Here is a 19,862-nt window from a genome sequence, read left to right on the forward strand (position 1 = left end):
GAGGAGATGGTGCTGATGAAGATGTTGATGGAGATTGCCCTCTCCCGATGAGAGGAGTGTTGGTGATGACGATGGCGATGATTTCCCCCTCCGGGAGGGAAGTTTCCCCGGCATAACAGCTCTGCCAGAGCCCTAGATTGGTTCCGCCAAGGTTCCACCTCGTGGCGGCGGAGTTTCGTCCGCGAAGATGGCTTATTATTTTTTCCCATCGAAAGACTTCATATAGCAGAAGATGGCCACCGGATATAAAGAACAACTTTATTATTTCCTTATATCATGATAAATGTTTATTATTCATGCTAGAATTGTATTAACCGGAAATTAGTACATGTGTGAATACATAGACAAACAGAGTGTCACTAGTTTGCCTCTACTTGACTAGATCGTTGAATCAATGGTGGTTATGTTTCCTAACCATAGACATGAGTTATCATTTGATTAAGGGGATCACATCATTAGAGAATGATGTGATTGACTTGACCCATCCGTTAGCTTAGCACGATGATCGTTTAGTTTGTTGCTATTGCTTTCTCCATAACTTATACATGTTCCTATGACTATGAGATCATGCAACTCCCGAATACCGGAGGAACACTTTGTGTGCTACCAAACGTCGCAACGTAACTGGGTGATTATAAAGGTGCTCTACAGGTTTTTTCGATGGTGTTTGTTGAGTTGGCATAGATCAAGATTATGATTTGTCACTCTCATTGTCGGAGAGGTATCTCTGGGCCCTCTCGGTAATGCACATCAATATAAGCCTTGCAAGCAATGTAGCTAATGAGTTAGTTACGGGATGTAGCATTATGGAATGAGTAAAGAGACTTGCCGGTAACGAGATTGAACTAGGTATTGAGATACCGACGGTCGAATCTAGGACAAGTAACATACAGATGACAAAGGGAACAACGTATGTTGTTATGCGGTTTGACCGATAAAGATCTTTGAGGGAGTCCTAGATTAGGGGGTGTTCGGATAGCCGGACTATACCTTCAGCCGGACTCCTGGACTATGAATATACAAGATTGAAGACTTCGTCCCGTGTCCGGACGGGACTTTCCTTGGCGTGGAAGGCAAGCTTGGCGTTTTGGATATGCGGATCTCCTACCATTGTAACCGACTCTATGTAACCCTAACCCTACCCGGTGTCTATATAAACCGGAGGGTTTTAGTCCGTAGGACAACATACACATCAACAATCATACCATAGGCTAGCTTCTAGGGTTTAGCCTCCTCGATCTCATGGTAGATCTACTCTTGTACTACCCATATCATCAATATTAATCAACTAGGACTTGGGGTTTTACCTCCATCGAGAGGGCCCGAACCTGGGTAAAACTTCGTGTCCCTTGTCTCCTGTTACCATCCGGCCTAGACGCACAGTTCGGGACCCCCTACCCGAGATCCGCCGGTTTTGACACCAACATTGGTGCTTTCATTGAGAGTTCCTCTGTGTCGTCGCTGTCAGGCTCGATGGCTCCTACGATCATCGATAGCAATGCAGTCCAGGCTGAGACCTTCCTCCCCGGACAGATCTTCGTCTTCGGCAGCTTCGCACTGCGGGCCAATTCGCTTGGCTGTCTGGAGCAGATCGAAAGCTACGCCCCTGGCCGTCGGGTCAGATTTGGTAGTTTAAACTACACGGCTGACATCCGCGGAGACTTGCTCTTCGATGGATTCGAGCCATTGCCAAGCGCGCCGCACTGTCACGATGAGCATGATCTAGCACTATTCCTGTAGCATCATCATCACCGTCATCACACCGTCGTGCTGACGAAGCTCTCCCTCGAAGCTCTACTGGATCATGAGTTCATGGGACGTCACCAAGCCGAACGTGTGCAGATCGCGGAGGTGCCATACCTTCGGTGAAGGAAATATGCGCTAGAGGCAATAATAAAGTTGTTATTTATATTTTCTTATATCATCATAAATGTTTATTATTCATGCTAGAATTGTATTAATCGGAAACTTAGTACATGTGTGAATACATAGACAAATAGAGTGTCACTAGTTTGCCTCTACTTGACTAGCTCATTGAATCAATGATGGTTATGTTTCCTAACCATAGACATGAGTTGTCATTTTATTAACGGGATCACATCATTAGAGAATGATGTGATTGACTTAACCCATATGTTAGCTTAGCACGATGATCGTTTAGTTTGTTGCTATTACTTTCTCCATAACTTACACATGTCCCTATGACTATGAGATCATGCAACTCCCGAATACCGGAGGAACACATTGTATGCTACCAAACGTCACAACGTAACTGGGTGATTATAAAGGTGCTCTACAGGTGTCTCTGATGGTGTTTGTTGGGTTGGCATAGATCAAGATTAGGATTTGTCACTCCGATTGTCGGAGAGGTATCTCTGGGCCCTCTCGGTAATGTACATCACTATAAGCCTTACAAGCAATGTAGCTAATGAGTTAGTTACGGGATGTAGCATTACGGAACGAGTAAAGTGACTTGCCGGTGACGAGATTGAACTAGGTATTGAGATACCGACGATCAAATCTCGGGCAAGTAACATACCGATGACAAAGGGAACAACGTATATCGTTATTCCGTTTGACCGATAAAGATCTTCGTAGAATATGTAGGAGCCAATATGAGCATCCAGGTTCCGCTATTGGTTATTGACCGGAGACGTGTCTTGGTCATGTCTATACCTATACTAATCCTAGACTTCCTAGAAATTCCCACGTTAATTAGATTTTACGAGCCGTTAATCTGGTGGGACCAAATTATTACGGTGTAGATTGATTCACAAATTCCTTCATAGTCACATTTCTCCTAATCTCTGAGATATTTTTTTTGCTAGCTCAATCTCTCATGTTTCTCTCCTTTCTTCTCACGCACCTCTTTCTCTCATGTGTTCCATTCAAACTCTTAGGTTTGTCTCTCTTATCTCTGTCTATCTACCATTAATTAATCACAGGAAAAAACATATCCATCTCTCCTGCTTCTCTCTTTACTTCTCACGCACCTCTCTCTCTCATCTGTCCCATTCAAACTCTCAGCTATGTCTTTCTTCTATCTATTTACATTACTAATTAATCACAGAAAAAAATATCATCAAGATTAATTAGAAAAGGCCAGGTTAGCTTTACTTCAGCCATGGATCCCATGTGCTAAAGGTGTTTATTCAATCAAAAAATCGTTTTCTTAGACTATTTATTCTTGATTTTGTTTCTTCCCCATTTGAAGTTGAATCCATCACATCTTTTCCTTTGGATCCCGATTCAATGCTTTCAGCAAGGTAATAAATCGCGGTCGAAACACAAACCTCTCATCAAATCGCGGCGATTTGATCTATTCAGGAAATCGCGGGCAATCGCGCCGAGATTGCGGAAGATCGTGAGTTTCCTTCCTTAACGATCGTGGGAGATTTTCCTGCCGCTAATTCGTTGCGCACGATTTTTTCCCTTGGTTTTTAATGCTTTTCATGGATTCAATCTCGAACCTGTCCCCAAGCAACTTTACTTGGTTGGATTTCTATCGCTTATTTCTTTTCCTCTTACACGACTGCTATGGTGTTTTATTGCAGATGTGTGATACAAGTTGAACAAGGAAGGTGCGAGGTGATACAAGTTAAAGATTAGCGTGGCCTGGAAGGCGACAACCACAGCTAGAGACGCCCGCCATTCACATGATTTGTAATCAGCAACAGCTTGACTTTGGCGTCAAGGATATAACAAGGACAAAATCGTTCCCCATCTGCATGAGTTACTCCTCGCATCCCAATTGAATAAACATTTGTTTGAGATAATATTCAGAGAAAATAGTATGCAGGTTCAGTTGTTTCTTTTCAGATGATTGTGGAGATTTATAGTTCATAAAGGATAAAAGCTAACAAAATAACCTTCAAACCAATGCTCAAGTTCCAGAATTTAGGATATGGTGTATTACATGGTATACATACTCTCTAACTAACAGTCATCAGTCGGTATTTTTTTCCAAATATTTGTTCTACATGTCAATGCGTATTCTTATTGCTGCCAATGAATTGCATAGATTGTTTTATGCTCATTAAGTAAAAGTAGCTATTGTGTTGTGTGCCGATCAGTTTGTTTATTGCTGCAAACCAAATTGACCCTCATCTCTCTCTCTCTAAAGAATTAGTGGCTATACATGGCTCTTCATATGACTTCTGCATGTTCAGATCTTTATGTATGTTTATTCTTGCATTATGTACTTGATCTAGCAAGTTTTGATTACAATTTTTTTTAATATCTTGCCCACTGTAGTTGATTGAACTCGGACACTGGCTATTTTGAAGGAATGGTCAAGAGCGACGCGCATCAAGATCAGTTTGTTTTTCTACTATTATACTTGGATTGGATCTGATTACTGCTGCTCATGTTCTCAAATAGTAAGAGCTCTGGTTTATTACTTATTAACACCACTTTTTATTCATGAGATATAGTTGTCATAGCAACTTACATCAGACTTGCTGAAGAAGCGTAGACAACTCATGGGATTTCAAAGATTCAAGATTATTGTGATTCGAATTGAGTGATATATTGAAAGAAACTAAATGGCTACAAGTACCGTGGTTGCTAATAGTTACGAGTCTTGGAATATACAGGGATCAAAACATTAATGTGAGAAGGTCAAAAAATTGACGAGGATTCTTTGGACAGTGTAGTCATAGTAACATTAACAGCTGTCAGAAATTTGAAAGCTGTGGATTTATATTAATAGGATGTAAGTATTGTTATGTTCATGTCGGTTTGAAAATCATCAGGTAACCCAATACCTTTACATGCAAAATTTTGCTGAAACATAAATAGATTTGCGAACAGAGAAATGAGATCGAAGTAAAGATTTCACAGAACCCATTGATTGCGATGAGGTGTGGATTGGCGTTGTGCTGAGCAGAACTCTGTGATTGTAGCAATAAATTTCTATACGCAACGAGGTCTGAGCAGAAATCCATGATTGCAGATGTCATCTTAGCTTATTATTTTCTTTGAAATTTTTGTATTGTGCTTCCATTTTATTTTGTCTTGGTACACAAATATAGATACGATTTAGTAAATCGATAGAAAATTCATACGCAATGGTACATAATTTCTGTTTCTAGATGCTCTATGTTAGGACCTCCTAATTTTGAAGTTGTTGAAATGAAGCCGACAGAGCAATGTTGATTAGCAGAGCAATGTTAGTACAGAATTTCTTCTTGAAAATAACCAGTATTAGTCCTGAAGTTTGTAGATTATTATTTATTATGTTTGCAGGTTAAATATCACGAGTCATCCCGGGAAAAAATCTAACAACTTATCAACTTTGTTATGATACTATCCTAACTATCATGAAAAATCACTTCACAATGATAGATATTCTCATTCCGATGAGCTATATAAAAACAGGTACATGTCAATGTCCGTGGGTAGGAATGAGAAGCTCACTCACTGCCAAACGAACTATCTCTCATGGCATAGTCTCTTATGTGTGGACAAGCTATGGTCTCCGATGCTAAGCTAGAATATTCTAACCTGTACGATCAAGTTTTCTCATATTATTATATGGTGTAGTAATAAATTTCTCCTTGTGGTTTCTATTTTCTGACATATAGCAAGTTTTTATGATAAATTTAATATATTTACTAATCCATTGTGTAAATCAATTGGTGTTGTACTATTATATTCGAAAATACTTTCTTTCAAAGAGCACCCTTTCAAATTTTGTTCCAATAATAAATGTGTGTGAAGATCTTTATCTATTTTTTTTCATGATGAGTGCTTTTCAAAGTGATCGGATTGAATATAGATAGTCTGGTTATAATGTGTGCTATAGTTGCCATGGTACTTCTTGCATGAACTAATGCCTGTATTTTTTCCTGCAGGCCTCTGCTTGAATGCTATTTCAGATGGTAAATAAATTAGTGAAGAAAGATTCTTATGACTGGAATCACCTGGTAAATTTCCTTACCAAGGCGATTCTCCTGTTTTGCACTGAAATTTCAGGTGTTATGTAAACTTTAAAGATAACAGTGATGAAGGTGCCATTGTATGGCTTAGAATTTTTGTTATACCTGATATTAAATTACAAATTTCATTAATTAAGTCGTATTTTTGTTGGACATTTAATATGTCAACTAAGAGGAGTTTGCCAAGCTTTATCTTTCCAAATCCGGTGAATGATGTAACTATTTTATGTAATCAAGAAAGCTTCCCATGATGACTTCCCCAAAATAAGTATGCAGGGCAACGAGAAAAGTGTAATCGAGCTCCGGTATTAGGAGTGGGATAAAATTAAGATAATGTATGAATAGCTAAAATAAACTACATGTAGTTTCTACGACTTTCCATGTTCACAGTCTCTTCCAGATTTTCAGTCATATAAAAACAAGAATAAGATATGAAAAATAACACAAGCTGCGCCAAAAATAAGATGTCATAAAATCTTTTTAAGGTCATGAAAGTGACTACATTCGGCTTACATCACTTTATATAAAAGTTAAAAGTTTACATTACTTTAGCGTCCTTTCTTCTTATAGATTTATGCTTTACTAACAATTTTACTAGGGTAATGTTTTCCAGCAAAGGTTCCCTGGGAAGTGTGGCAATTGTGATTGTTTTGGTGGCAACTTTAGGCTTGCGAGGACGGACAAAGATAGCAATTTGAGTTTTCAAGCACAACACTTTTTGGCGGAAAACACAAATATAATGCAGTGTAGTTGTCATGCTCGCGACAACTAAAATTACCATCAAAACATTCATAATTGTCAACTTTACCTTGGTACGTTCGTAGGCTATTGGGGTCCTTTTACTAAGCCAAACATTTTTTATAACAACTTTGACTTATTTTCCTACCTAATCTAAACAAGCTAGGTAAGACACTGTAGAGTTTAAACTTTAAGACGCCGAGGAAGAGTCTAATTGTTCATGAATATTTTATCACATACTACAGGAACATAACATTTAATTCTATTATGGGAACAGATAAAAATGCATTTTTATGTCATGTGTTTTCTTCCACGACTATACTCCATGACTCGGTGTAGCTCTGAATTTGGAACCATTTTCATAGCACTTAGGATGTCAAAATTGCATTCTTTTCAACAAACCGAACTTTACATGTTTACAATATGAATCCTTCAAAAGTCTTATATTATATTTTGTACCTCTAAACATTGTGTATCTAAGAAATAATGCTGTTAATATATTCATTTATCCTTTTTAGAAAATACTAGCGCCCGCGCGGAAGCACAGGTTGACGACTAGAATTCATCGAACCATTCCATTCAACTTGAATTTATACAACATTTTTAAGGTCATAGTAAGGATAGTATGGTTATCGATTATATCCTCGGTTAAACACTAAGCAAAATTTCCCTAAATGTGAATCTGATTTTATTACCCCTAGATTCTTTAACCCAAAAAGTTAGTGCTAACCACTACTAGAGGTTTTGTAAAATATATTTTTTCTTTCACACATGGAAGTGTAACTAACCATGTTGCAACTATGTTGTAGAAATTTACCTTAATTTAGATGCATATATATTTCTTATCAATCCTAAATAGGATTCTGGTATAGGAATTCATCACCATTCACAAAAGGTACATCCACATACGTGGGCATGCACACCAACGTAGGTTTAACCCATTTAAGTTAGCATATGGATTGGGATACAGATGGCATTTCTTCAAGCTTTTTTATATGAAGGTAAACACTTGCATGTTTTTTGCGGAAAAAACACTTAGATGTTCTCAGTAGTATTTAAAAAAAAACTAAAGTTATAAAGTTAGCTTACAAGTTTACAATCTCATATGAACAATTCATGAATAGAAAATCGAAGGCAACCAAAGCTATTGATACATGACCAAATAATAATGTTATGTAGAATCGGACTAGCCCGTGCAAATGCACGGGTTGACGACTAGTCTACATAGTTCTCGAACCCGTAGGGTCCGCACGCTTAACATTCGGTGACGATCGTATTATGAGTTTATGTGTTTTGCTGTACCAAAGGTAGTTCGGAGTCCTGGATATGATCAAGGACACGACGAGGAGTCTCGAAATTGTCGAGACATAAAGATCGATATATTGGACGACTATATTTGGACATCGGAATGGTTTCGGGTGAGATCGGGCATTTACCGATGTACCGGGAGGTTACCGGAACCCCCCGGGAGGTATATGGGCCATAGTGGGAGAGAGGAGAAGGGAGCAAAGGAGGGGGCGCCCCCAGCCCAATTCGAATTGGGAGGCCCCCCCTTTCGTTCGTCCTTCATCCTCCTTCCTTTTCTCCTAATCCAACTAGGGAAGGGGGGAATCCTACTCTCGGTGGGAGTAGGACTCCCCTTGGGGTGCGCCTAGGAGGCCGGCCTCTTCCCCCTCCTCCACTCCTTTATATACGGGGGAGGGGCGCCCCATAGACACAGGTTGATCATTGATCTCTTATCCGTGTGTGGTGCCCCCCTCCACCATAGTCCACCTCGGTCATATGTAGCGGTGCTTAGGCGAATCCCTGTTTCGGTAGCATCATCATCACCGTCATCACATCGTCGTGCTGACGAAGCTCTTCCCTGAAACTCTACTGGATTGTGAGTTTGTGGGACGTCACCAAGCCGAACGTGTGCAGATCGCAGAGGTGCCATACCTTCGGTGCTAGGATCGGTCGATCGCGAAGACGTACAACTACATCAACCGCTTGTCATAACGCTTCTGCTTATGGTCTACGAGGGTACGTAGACAACACTCTTCCCTCTCGTTGCTATGGATCATCATGATCTTGCGCGTGCGTAGGAATTTTTCTGAAATTGCTGCGTTCCCCAACAGTGGCATCAGAGCCAGGTTTATGCGTAGATGTTATATGCACGAGTAGAACACAAAGGAGTTGTGGGCGTGGATATATACATATTGCTTGCCGTCACTAGTTGATTCTTGATTCGGCGGGATTGTTGGATGTAGCGGCCCAGACCGACATTACGTGTACGCTTACACGAGACTGGTTCTACCGACATGCTTCGCACACAGGTAGCTAGTGGGTGTCTGTTTCTCCAGTTTTAGTTGAATCGGATTCAATGAACATGGTTTTTTCTGAAGATCAAAAAGCAATCACTATACCACTTTGTGGTTTTTGATGCGTAGGTAAGAACGGTTCTTGCTCAGCCCATAGCAGCCACATAAAACTTGCAACAACAAAGCAGAGGATGTCTAACTTGTTTTTGCAGGGCATGTTGTGATGTGATATGATCAAGACATGATGCTAAATTTTATTGTATGAGATGATCATGTTTTGTAACACAGTTATCGGCAACTGGCATGAGCCATATGGTTGTCGCTTTATTGTATGAAATGCAACCGTCATGTAATTGCTTTACTTTATCACTAAGCAATAGCGATAGTCGTAGAAGCAATAGTTGACGAGACGACAACGATGCTTCGATGCAGATCAAGGTGTCAAGCCGGTGATGATGGTGATCATGACGGTGCTTTGGAGATGGAGATCAAAGGCACAAGATGATGATGGCCATATCATATCACTTATATAGATTGCATGTGATGTTTATCCTTTATGCATCTTATTTTTCTTAGTTCGACGGTAGCATTATAAGATGATCTCTCACTAAATTTCAAGGTATAAATGTTCTCCCTGAGTATGCACCGTTGCTATAGTTCGTCGTGCCGAGACACCATGTGATGATCGGGTGTGATAAGCTCTACGTTCACATACAATGGGTGCAAGCCAGTTTTGCACACACAAAATACTCGGGTTAAACTTGACGAGCCTAGCATATGCAGATATGGCCTCGAAACACTGAGACCGAAAGGTCGAGTGTGAATCATATAGTAGATATGATCAACATAGTGATGTTCACCATTGAAAACTACTCCATCTCACATGATGGTCGGACATGGTTTAGTTGATATGGATCACGTGATCACTTAGATGATTTGAGAGATGTCTATCTAAGTGCGAGTTCTATAGTAATTTGATTAATTGAACTTTAATTTATCATGAACTTAGTACCTGATAGTATTTTGCATGTCTATGTTGTTGTAGATAGATGGCCCATGTTGTTGTTCCATTGAATTTTAATGCATTCCTAGAGAAAGCTAAGTTGAAAGATGATGGTAGCAACTACATGGACTGGGTCCATAACTTGAGGATTATCCTAATTGTTGCACAGAAGAATTATGTCCTGGAAGCACCGCTAGGTGACAAACCCGCTGTAGGAGCAACGCCAGATGTTATGAACACCTGGCAGAGCAAAGCTGATGACTACTCGATAGTTCGGTGTGCCATGCTTTACGGCTTAGAACTGGGACTTCAACAATGTTTTGAACCTCATGGAGCATATGAGATGTTCCAGGAGTTGAAGTTAATATTTCAAGCAAATGCCGGGATTGAGAGATATGAAGTCTCCAATAAGTTCTATAGCTGCAAGATGGAGGAGAATAGTTATGTCAGTGAACATACACTCAGAATGTCTGGGTACCACAACCACTTGACTCAGCTAGGAGTTAATCTTCCTGATGATAGTGTCATTGACAAAGTTCTTCAATCACTGCCACCAAGCTACCAGAGCTTCGTGATGAACTATAATATGCAAGGGATGGATAAGACGATTCCTGAGCTCTTCGCAATGCGAAAGGCTGCAGAGGTAGAAATCAAGAAGGAGCATCAAGTGTTGATGGTCAACAGGACCACCAGTTTCAAGAAAAAGGGTAAAGGGAAGAAGGTGAACTTCAATAAGAATAGCAAGTCAGTTGCTGCTCAAGTGAAGAAACCCAAGTCTGGACCTAAGCCTGAGACTGAGTGCTTCTACTGCAAAAGAACTGGTCACTGGAAGCGGAACTTCCCCAAGTATTTGGCGAAGAAGAAGGATGGCAAAGTGAAAGGTATATTTGATATACATGTTATTGATGTGTACCTTACTAATGCTCGTAGTAGTGCCTGGGTATTTGATACTGGTTCAGTTGCTAACATTTGCAACTCGAAACAGGGGCTACGGATTAAGCGAAGATTGGCTAAGGACGAGGTGACGTTGCGCGTGGGAAATGGTTCCAAAGTCGATGTGATCGTCGTCGGCATGCATGCTACCTCTACATCTACCTTCGGGATTAGTTTTAGACCTAAATAATTGTCCATTTTGCATCATGCTTTTATATCGATATTTACTGCATTATGGGCTGTTATTACACATTATGTCACAATACTTATGCCTATTCTCTCTTATTTTACAAGGTTTGCATGAAGAGGGACAATGCCGGCAGCTGGAATTATGGGCTGGAAAAGGCAGAAATATTAGAGACATATTCTGCACAGCTCCAAAAGTCCTAAAACTTCACGAAAGTCATTTTTGGAATTAATAAAAAACACTGAGCGGAGAAAGCACCAGAGGGGGCCCACACCCTGGCCATGAGGGTGGGGGCGTGCCCTACCCCCTGGGCACGCCCCCTGCCTTGTGGGCCCCCTGGTGGCCCTCTGATGCCCATCTTCTGCTATATGAGGTCTTTTGTCCGAGAAAAAAATCATAAGCTAGCTCACAGGACGAAACTCCGCCGCCACGAGGCGGAACCAATCTAGGGCTCCAGCAGAGCTGTTCTGCCGGGGAAACTTCCCTCTGGGAGGGGGAAATCATCACCATCGTCATCACCAATGATCCTATCATCGGTAGGAGGTCAATCTCCATCAACATCTTCACCAGCACCATCTCATCTCAAACCCTAGTTCATCTCTTGTATCCAATCTTTGTATCCAAACCTCAGATTGGTACCTGTGGGTTGCTAGTAGTGTTGATTACTCCTTGTAGTTGATGCTAGTTGGTTTACTTGGTGGAAGATCATATGTTCATATCCATTATGCATATTAATACCCCTCTGATTATGAACATGAATATGCTTTGTGAGTAGTTACGTTTGTTCCTGGGGACATGGGAGAAGTCTTGCTATAAGTAGTCATGTGAATTTGGTATTCGTTCGATATTTTGATGAGATGTATGTTGTCATCCCTCCAGTGGTGTCATGTGAACATTGACTACATGACACTTGACCATTGTTTGGGCCTAGAGGGAGGCATTGGGAAGTAATAAGTAGATGATGGGTTGTTAGAGTGACAGAAGCTTAAACCCTAGTTTATGTGTTGCTTCGTAAGGGGCTCATTTGGATCCATATGTTTCATGCTATGGTTAGGTTTACCTTAATACTTTTGTTGTAGTTGCGGATGCTTGCAATGGGGGTTAATCAGAAGTGGAATGCTTGTCCAAGTAAGGGCAGTACCCAAGCACTGGTCCACCCACATATCAAATTATCAAAGTACCGAACGCGAATCATATGAACATGATGAAAACTAGCTTGACGATAATTCCCATGTGTCCTCGGGAGCACTTTACTTCATGTAAGAGTTTGTCCAGGCTTGTCCTTTGCTACAAAAAGGATTGGGCCATCTTGCTGCAACTTATTTACTTTTACTACTTGCTACTCGTTACACATTACCTTATCACCAAACTATCTGTTACCAATAATTTTAGTGCTTGCAGAGAATACCTTACTGAAACTGCTTATCATTTCCTTCTGCTCCTCGTTGGGTTTGACACTCTTACTTATTGAAAAGGCTACGATAGATCCCCTACACTTGTGGATCATCAAGACTCTTTTCTGGCGCCGTTGCCGGGGAGTGAAGCGCCTTTGGAAGGTGGAATTTGGTAAGGAAAAAATTATATAGTGTGCTGAAATTTACTGTAACTTGTTACTATGGAACATAATACTTTGAGGGGCTTGTTCGGGGTATCTTCACCCCGACCAGTAGAGCAAAGAGTTGCTCCTCAACCTACTGAACCTACTAAAAATGTTTACTTTGAAATTCCTTCTAGTATGATAGAGAAACTGCTAGCTAATCCTTTTGCAGGAGATGGAACACTTCATCCCGATTTACACTTAATCTATGTGGATGAAGTTTGTGGATTATTTAAGCTTGCAGGTACGCCCGATGATGTTATCAAGAAGAAGGTATTCCCTTTATCTTTGAAGAGAGAGGCATTGACATGGTATAGGCTATGTGATGATATGGGATCATGGGACTACAAGCGATTGAAATTGAAATTTCATCAGAAGTTTTATCCTATGCATCTTGTTCATCGTGATCGTAATTATATATATAATTTTTGGCCTCGCGAAGGAGAAAGCATCGCTCAAGCTTGGGGGAGGCTTAAGTCAGTGTTATATTCATGCCCCAATTACAAGATCTCAAAAGAAATGATCATTCAAAATTTTTATGCTCGACTTTCTCTCAGTAATCGCTCCATGCTCGATACTTCTTGTACTTGATCTTTTATTATGAAGACCATTGAATTCAAATGGGATTTATTGGAAAGAATTAAACGCAACTCTGAAGATTGGGACCTCGATGAAGGTAAGGAGTCAGGTATAACACCTAAGTTTGATTGTGTTAAATCTTTTATGGATACCGATGTTTTCTGTGAATTTAGCACTAAATATGGACTTGACTCTGAGATAGTAGCATCTTTCTATGAATCCTTTGCTACTCATGTTGATCTCCCTAAGAAGAAGTGGTTTAAATATAATCCTCCCATTGAAGTAAAAGTAGTTGCACCTATTAAAGTTGAAGAAAAGACTATCACCTAAAATGATCCTGTTGTTCCTGTTGCTTATATTGAGAAGCCACCTTTCCTTGTTAGACTAAAGGATCATGCTAAAGCTTCAACTGTAGTCAACAAAAGTAATATTAAGACACCTAAACCCCCTAAGCAAATTAAAGTTGAATCTAAAATTGCTATGGTTAAGGATCTCTTGGCCGATAATATTGATGGGCATGTTATTTACTTCTGCAATGAAGCTGCTAGAATTGCTAGACCTGATGCTAAAAATAAACATAGACCTGTTGTAGGCATGCCTATTATTTCCGTTAAAATAGGAGATCATTGTTATCATGGCTTATGTGATATGGGTGCTAGTGCAAGCGCAATACCTCATTCCTTATACAAAGAAATTATGCATGATATTGCACCTGCTGAGATAGAAGAGACTTTTTTTGAATATGTGAGATAGAAGAGATTGATGTTACACATAAGCTTGCCAATAGAGATACTATTTCACCAGTTGGGATTGTTAGAGATGTTGAAGTCTTGTGTGGGAAAATTAAATATCCTTCTGATTTTCTTGTTCTTGGTTCCCCACAAGATGACTTTTGTCCCATTATATTTGGTAGACCCTTCTTGAATATTGTTAATGCTAAGATAGACTGTAATAAGGGTATTGTTTCTGTTGGTTTAGGGGATATGTCTCATGAGTTTAATTTTGCTAAATTTAGTAGACAACCCCGTGATGAGGAATTGCCTAGTAAAGATGAAATTATTGGTCTTGCTTCTATTGTCATGCCTCCTACTGATCCTTTAGAACAATATTTGCTAGACCATGAAAATGATATGTTTATGAATGAAAGAAGGGAAATAGATGAAGTATTCTTTAAACAGGGACCTATTCTGAAACACAACTTTCCTGTCGAAATCCTAGGGGATCTATCGTAGTTTTGTCATGGCAGATGTCCTCGTGAAAGGACTTAGTCGTGGAGCCATCGCTACGGGTTAGCTTAAAGGGGTTTAAAGCGGACAAAGGACGCAAGAGTTTATACTAGTTCGGCCCCTTACGATGAAGGTAAAAGCCTACTCCAGTTGTGATGGAATTGCTAGGGTTTCGATGACCAGGGAGCGAATCCACTTTGTCTGGCTCTCGAATTGTTGTGTGTCGTCCCTAAACCGCCGCCGGGCCACCCCTTTATATACATGGGTCGACGCCCGTCGGTTTACAGAATCCCGAGGCTTGGTCTCTACTCCTTCTATCTTATAATACAAGTTATATATCAATGTCGGTTTATGTCTATAGACCTTAACCCGCCATTGGGCCTTGGGCCTTCATGAAGCGCCACCATCTTTGTCTTCATGGGCTTCAAATAAAGTAATCATCATGGGGATAACCCGGCCTCTCCTGGCCGGTTTATGTCCAGTAGTAATATCCCCAACATTGGGCCCAGATTGATTTGAACTTGTTCATGTCAATCTTCAACACTTAGAAAAATTCCTCCCTTTGCACCTTTGCATAGATCTTGTAAACCGACATGACGTCATCCTCCAGATTTGTAGTAAACCACCGTGACGTCACCTGTTATTAAAGCCGAATATACCCTTTATTAATGAGCATCCAACAATCGAGGCAACAACCTTGTTATATATCCATTTTTTGGGCTCCTCGATTCTTGCGCATGTCGCTTATCTCTTTGCCTTATAAATAGGGCTGAGGATCCCTTTCCTTTTCCTCCTGTTGCCTCTTCGTCTCTTCTTCATCTTCGCGATGCCTCTGCACCCGAGCGTCGTCGCCGTTGTCAAACTTCGCCTCTACCTCATCGTCAGCCACTGCATCAACCTGACTGAACCAGAAAAATGTGGCGCACCTCCTTTACTTCAACAACTTCGGTAAATCTTCCCCTCTTTCCTTTGTAGATGCACTTAGTGTTCACATGGGTTCATGGCGTTCTTCTCTTGTTCTTCGTCAGTCCATACACAGCAGACCTGAACCTTAATGCGTTCCGTGTGGTAGCTATAGTAGTCCTTATTTTGGCTATCAAACCAAGCCTTATATGCATAAAAACCGAGCTAGACCTTTGTGAACTGCTCCAGGACCAACTTTTTTAGGTCTAAATCTTTTTCTTTTCCTTACTTGTGGTAGATTCAAAATTCCCATGTGATCCTGTGAAATCTGTTTTCCTCACTTAGTCATTTTTTGCCTCAGATCTGTACCTTCCTTGTCTGCGTAGGCGGTTTATCCTTGTAGAAAATAATCTGTCATATGCCATTAGTCCCCTTGTAAACCGCCCATCGCTTTACCATTTATAACAGCATCAGCCTCCGGTTTAACAATTTTACATGCTTGGATTCCTTTTTCTTTAACCTGTTGCGCTTTATGCCTTGTCAATCATGAATCGCAAACTGACAGTAATCTTTTCCAGCTCTTCACTTGCAATGGACAAACAATTTTATGCCTGTAACTGGGTCCCTTCCTGGGTTTCTGAGGAGCAACTAGATGGATGCGTCAAAATTGGCATCTTACCGAAGCGGAGTGAAATCCAGTGGAGAGTCCCCGGTCCAGAAAACCCTCCTACCCCAGAGATGGAGAAGTAGTAGTGTTTGTTGATCACATGAGTCGTGGCTTTAAACCGCATGGATCTAAGTTCTTCCGTGATGTGCTTGCCAATTTCCAGATCCATCCTCAAGACATTGGACCAAATTTTGTGTCCAATGTTTGTGACTTTCAAGTATTTTGTGAAGCATACCTGCAAGAGGAGCCAACCATTGAGCTATTCTGGGACTTTTTCTATTTGAACCGCCGTACTAAGTTTGTAGACGGGCCCAATACCGAACAGGGCGGCGTTTCAATTCAGAAGAGAAAAGATGTCAGTTTCCCTCATGCCAAACTCCATAACCATCCTAAAGACTGGAACCAAACTTGGTTTTACTGTAAAGACACCTCCCCTAATGATGAGAACCCTTTGTCGGGTTATCGTCCTCACCGGCTTACGAAAACACATCCATTTCCGCAGCAGTTGACTACCAAAGAGCGGGCTACATATGCTCCACAGCTCTCTAAGCTCAGGGCCTTTATGGCCAATGGTCTAACAGGAGTTGATTTTGTCCGCTGCTGGATCTCATGGAGTATATTGCCTTTAAGCCGTCGCTCCGGTTTAACGTGTGAGTATACTGGTGAAGAAAAAGACTCTCAACGTCATATTGATATTCAGCTGACAGAAGTTGAAGTTACTGAAGCTGTGAAGAAGATACTGAATGAATCGGAGGCTGTCTATAGCAAGACTGGGTTAAGTCCCTTCTACACTTTGAATAAACCGCCAGCGGTAAGCACTGCCTCACTCCTGCTTGTGCAATCTCCTATAACTTCTGTCCATTCTTTTAACAGGGTGATGACCCATTTTGGAAGAAGAAGCCTCGAGAAAAACCGGCGAAGACCCCTCGACCTAAGACGAAGGTGGTCAAGAGGCCTGCAAGAAGAAGACGGTTGAATCCACCGGGCTGAACCTCGACGAAGACCTTGATAATCCGGACTCAGAGGTAGAACTTGACTCTCTTGGTTCGCTTTTCATACACCTCATTGACAATGATTATTATCAGGATGATGCTGAAGGCAGCCAGGGTGATGACACAGAGGTAATTACTCTTTCCTCCAGTTCAGGCACTCCGTCAACACAGAAAATCCGTCAAACAATCCAGAAAATAAAATTTTCTCACCCTCATGCTCACTTGGACCCAAAATTTCTTTTGAAGAAGCAGCAGCACGAAGCTCGCCGTACAACCCGGCACAGCGGCCAAGTAGTCACTTCAGCCGGTTTACCGAGCACTCCGGTTCGGAAACGTCGACCTGAGGTCTCACCCACTTCTGATACTTCTTGTCCCAAGGCAGGTTATTACCGACAACCTCTTAATCCGTCCGATTCAAATTATCAGGGAACGCCCCATTCATCATCTAGCGAGTCGACGGCCACACAACTCCCTCCCCTTAAAACAGTTGCTGGGTAAGTACTTTAACTGAATCTTTTGACGCTTTATATTTGCATGCTATATTAACCCTTGCATCTTTTTTCCTTTCAGAGCCAAGGCTAGGCCCAACAAGAAGGCTCGGGTGAATAAACATCTGACGACCACGTGGTTGTTAAACCGGAGCAAACTACAGAACCGAAAGGTCCAAATGTGGACGCCATGTTTGATGAACCGCCCCTCAAGATCATGATTTTAATGAACAAGCAGAAGTTGAAATAGCAGATCTTGCTGATAAACCGACGAGCCCGGTTCGTACTGATGATGGACCGTCTAGTCCAGTTAAGGCTACTGATATCCCGTCAACTCCAGTGAAGGCTACCGGTGACAAGGAAGATGATGTTATCATCACTGGTGTTGGCCACACCTCCCCTAGCAACCATGTTGAATTATCAAAACATAGCGCCAAGGAGGAACGTTCTGCTCTGGAGAAAGGCAAATGGAGCAAAGATTTATCAAGCTATGCTCACCTCAACGCCCAGGAACTCCACTCTGGTTTTTTAAACCGTCTGTACACAAACCGTGACTACGAAGCCAGTTTAGTTAACTTGATGAAGGAGCATTATGAGATAATTACATAACCTTTTCTCTCTTAAGTCCAATTGTAAGTACCAACTCTAGTAGCCCCCAAGGGCCGATTTATGATGGCAATCGAAAACTGGGACTTTGTAATATCTTAACTCTGCATACTTATCCTCCAAGGGTCGGTTGATCCTTTAAAAATGAACCGGTACTTTTAGCATTGTAATCCTGTAACTTTCGCCTATGTAGTCCCCAAGGGCCGGTTTATCTTTCCAAGGTGAACCGGGACTTTAACCACTGTTACTTTGAGCAGATGTACATTAGCCCCCAAGTGCCAAGAATAATGCTTGCATTACACTTGGGACTTTGAAAAAAATTCTAATAATGAAGCGAATAGGCATTAGCCCCCAAGTACAAAGTGCATAACTTGTTATGTGCTTGGTACTTCAAATATATACTACCCACTGATGATATGTCTTTCTTTTATAGGCTGAGCTGAGCAAAAAGGACGCCCAAACCGCTGATCTTCAAGAGAACATTAAATCTCAGCAAGCGGAGGCTTCTAAAGCCAAGGAAGAACTGACCAATGTCTTTCAGCCATGGAGAAGCTGAAGGAGACCTTTAAGAAGGAACAGGCAGATTGGGACACAGAGAAGGCCGATTTAACAAAGAGAGCCGAAGACGTAGAAGCAGCCCTTAAACCGGTGGTCAAATAACTTACTGGTTTAAAGCAGTAAATAAATGCTATGACCTCTTCTGTATTTGGTAAGTATCCTCATCTGATGTTTTTCAATTCATTTTAGCTTATCAGTTACCGGTTTACTGATGCTTTGCAATGTCACAAGGACCCGCATTACCCATCTGGGATCTGACATGCGGATGAAGCTGAAGGCTACCTATACTTTGATAGAGCAGCTATAGTCCGGACCCCAATGGGCTATTTGCACCACTACTCATAACAGGCCTCCTCCAACGTTAATAAAAGAAACTATTGAGAAGCTATCTGTAACACCCCGGATGTAACTTTCCCAATTTGTACTCCAACTCTTGCCGTTTCGACTTTAAGTTATTTTATTTTCTCGGGTTCGGGTTTTGTCTCCGTGTGTTGTTGTCGTTGTCATGCATCTCATATCATGTCATCATGTGCATTGCATTTGCATACGTGTTCGTCTCATGCATTCGAGCATTTCCCCGTTGTCCGTTTTGCATTTTGGCGTTTTGTTCTCCTCCGGTGGTCATTTCTACCTTTCTTTCGTGTGTAGGGTTTAAACATTTCCGGATTGGACCGAGACTTGCCAAGCGGCCTTGGTTTACTACCGGTAGACCGCCTGTCAAGTTTCGTACCATTTGGACTTCGTTTGATACTCCAACGGTTAACCGAGGGACCGAAAAGGCCTCGTGTGTGTTGCAACCCAACACCCCTCCAATTTGGCCCAAAACCCACCTAAACCCTCTCCATCATCTAGAGCGTTCGATCACGATAGCGTGGCCGAAAACCGCACCTCATTTGGACACTCCTAGCTCCCTCTACCTCTATTTAAAGACCCCCTCCGAAATGCTCCTTCTCCTCCCCCCCCGAAACCATAGTCCCCTTCGTCTCCACGCGCCGGCACACGATTTTTCGTCCGACCGGACACGTCCGAATCTGCCGCCGCCGCCACGTGGCGCTCCGCCATTCGCCCGCCGTCCCGGCCCACATCGCCGCCCCGCCGACCCGTCGGGGCCCGGATCGGGCCCTCCCGCCCCAGGACGCCGCCACC

This window comes from Triticum dicoccoides, chromosome 7A (genome assembly GCF_002162155.2).
Source record: "Triticum dicoccoides isolate Atlit2015 ecotype Zavitan chromosome 7A, WEW_v2.0, whole genome shotgun sequence".
Classification (NCBI taxonomy): Eukaryota; Viridiplantae; Streptophyta; class Magnoliopsida; order Poales; family Poaceae; genus Triticum; species Triticum dicoccoides.